At 51.0% G+C, this 2,500-nt stretch overlaps 1 non-coding gene across 1 annotated transcript in view; it reads right to left on the reverse strand.

The window, feature by feature from the left end:
• The window catches only part of LOC143473059 (small subunit ribosomal RNA), a 1,808-nt gene extending 439 nt beyond the window's left edge, over window positions 1-1,369 (reverse strand). Inside the window, exon 1 of the ribosomal RNA XR_013120353.1 lies at window positions 1-1,369. This exon is cut by the window's left edge and continues 439 nt beyond it. This is a non-coding gene — a ribosomal RNA (small subunit ribosomal RNA).
• Between the last annotated feature and the right edge of the window lie 1,131 nt (window positions 1,370-2,500).

Below are 2,500 nucleotides of genomic sequence, written 5' to 3' on the forward strand. Positions count from 1 at the left end.
CGGGAAGGTCGCGTAACTATTTAGCAAGCCAGAGTCTCGTTCGTTATCGGAATTAACCAGACAAATCGCTCCACCAACTAAGAACGGCCATGCACCACCACCCACAGAATCAAGAAAGAGCTCTCAATCTGTCAATCCTCACTGTGTCCGGGCCGGGTGAGATTTCCCGTGTTGAGTCAAATTAAGCCGCAGGCTCCACTCCTGGTGGTGCCCTTCCGTCAATTCCTTTAAGTTTCAGCTTTGCAACCATACTTCCCCCGGAACCCAAAGACTTTGGTTTCCCGAAAGCTGCCGGAGAGGTCGTCAAAGTAACGCCCCCCGATCGCTAGTTGGCATCGTTTATAGTCAGAACTAGGACGGTATCTGATCGTCTTCGAACCTCTGACTTTCGCTCTTGATTAAAGAAAACATTCTTGGCAAATGCTTTCGCAGTTGTTCGTCTTGCGCCGATCCAAGAATTTCACCTCTAGCGGCACAGTACGAATGCCCCCGTCCGTCCCTCTTAATCATTACCTCGCGCTCCGAAAACCAACAAAATAGAACCGAGGTCCTATTCCATTATTCCATGCACCATTATTCAGGCGAACCGCCTGCTTTGAACACTCTAATTTTTTCAAAGTAAACGTTCCGGCCGCCGCCAACACTCAGTCAAGAGCACCGACGGTGAACCGAAGGTGAGGCCGGGCACGCCAGTACACGCCTTGCGACGGACCGACGGCCCGAGCCCAAAATCCAACTACGAGCTTTTTAACCGCAACAACTTAAATATACACTTTTGGAGCTGGAATTACCGCGGCTGCTGGCACCAGACTTGCCCTCCAATGGATACTCGTTAAAAGTTTTAGAGTGTACTCATTCCAATTACAGGGCCTCGTTAGAGTCCTGCATTGTTATTTTTCGTCACTACCTCCCCGCGTCGGGAATGGGTAATTTGCGCGCCTGCTGCCTTCCTTGGAAGTGGTAGCCGTTTCTCAGGCTCCCTCTCCGGAATCGAACCCTGATTCCCCGTCACCCGTAAGAACCTCGGTAGGCAGATACCGTACCGACGAAAGTTGATAGGGCAGACACTTGAATGATTTGTCGCCGGTGCAAGACCGTGCGATCCGCAAAGTTATCCAGAGTCACCAACGAGCACGGGCCGAGGCCCGGTCGGTTTTTGGTCTGATAAATGCACGCCTCCGTGAGTCGGCGCTTTTCGCATGTATTAGCTCTAGAATTACCACAGTTATCCAAGTAACACGTACGATCAAATGAACCATAACTGATTTAATGAGCCATTCGCAGTTTCACTGTACGAGAGCTCGTACTTACACTTGCATGGCTTAATCTTTGAGACAAGCATATGACTACTGGCAGGATCAACCAGGTAGCTATTCGCAGCAAACGAGGCTGCTGCGGGACGACGGGCGCCCCGCGTTTCTTTTCACACGTTCTCCGTGTACATCGCTACTCAAACACTACGCTCGCGGCTTGCACGAGCTCCGAAAACCGTCGATTCCGGACGCTGCCCGGCGATTCGAGTGCAATACTCGCGCCGAGGCACGCCGATAGCTTGCCACTGGATCCGACAGACCGCTCAAAACCCCGGCTAAGCATGGGCGACCGCGCGAACAGCATTACATCTGCCCATCGTGCCCGACGCCAACCGAGATCGATTCTGCTTCGATTCGCACTCGCGCGCGCATTCGCTCACACGACTGCCTGCTCCCTCATAGTAGTCACAGAATCCTGCATCGCCATGGTACCCCAGAACGGCCTCGGGATCGCGCGACCTCGCGGCCGGATTTGGAGTTTGGGAAGGTGCGTGGCCGCTTGCCGTGGCCGCCGAACCGCGCCCCGGCCGGGCACTGCGCGCAACTCGAACGTTTGGACTCTGAAAATATTTCCCAACGTTTGGACTTTAACTTTTTGTCGAGACTTGAAAAAATTTCAGAGTCCAAACATCGACCCGCGGCAAAAACTTTTCCGAGGTCGAAAAATCCGCGCTCGGTCAAGAGAATATGCGCGGCCTGGGCGTTTGGACTCTAACATTTTTTGGAGTGGATGGGAAAAATTTTCAGAGTCCAAAACACCGACCCGCGCGTGATGCTCTCCCGAGTTCGGAAAATCCGCGCCAGGTGAAAGCTATGCGCGCGACCTGGTCGTTTGGACTCTAAAAAATGTTCAAGTCTCATCACACCAACAAAAAGTTAAAGTCCAAACACCGACTCGCGGCTAAAGCTCTTCCGACTTGGGAAAATCCGCGGCGGGTGAGGGCTATCCGCGCGACCTGGGCGTTTGGACTTAACATTTTTTTGGTGTGAATCGACTTGAAAAAATTTCGAAGTCAAAAGTCTATAAAATTAATCTAATGCCATACAGTGTCAAAGTGCACAATTTTAATCGATATAATCATAACAATATATGTCATACAACAAAATCATCAAATAATCGTCAAGCAGCATTGCAAAGCTACGTGAGTCAATGCAAGGCAATGACAACGTATTTATCAATTAAAGTT

This window comes from Clavelina lepadiformis, unplaced genomic scaffold (genome assembly GCF_947623445.1).
Source record: "Clavelina lepadiformis unplaced genomic scaffold, kaClaLepa1.1 scaffold_97, whole genome shotgun sequence".
NCBI lineage: Eukaryota > Metazoa > Chordata > Ascidiacea > Aplousobranchia > Clavelinidae > Clavelina > Clavelina lepadiformis.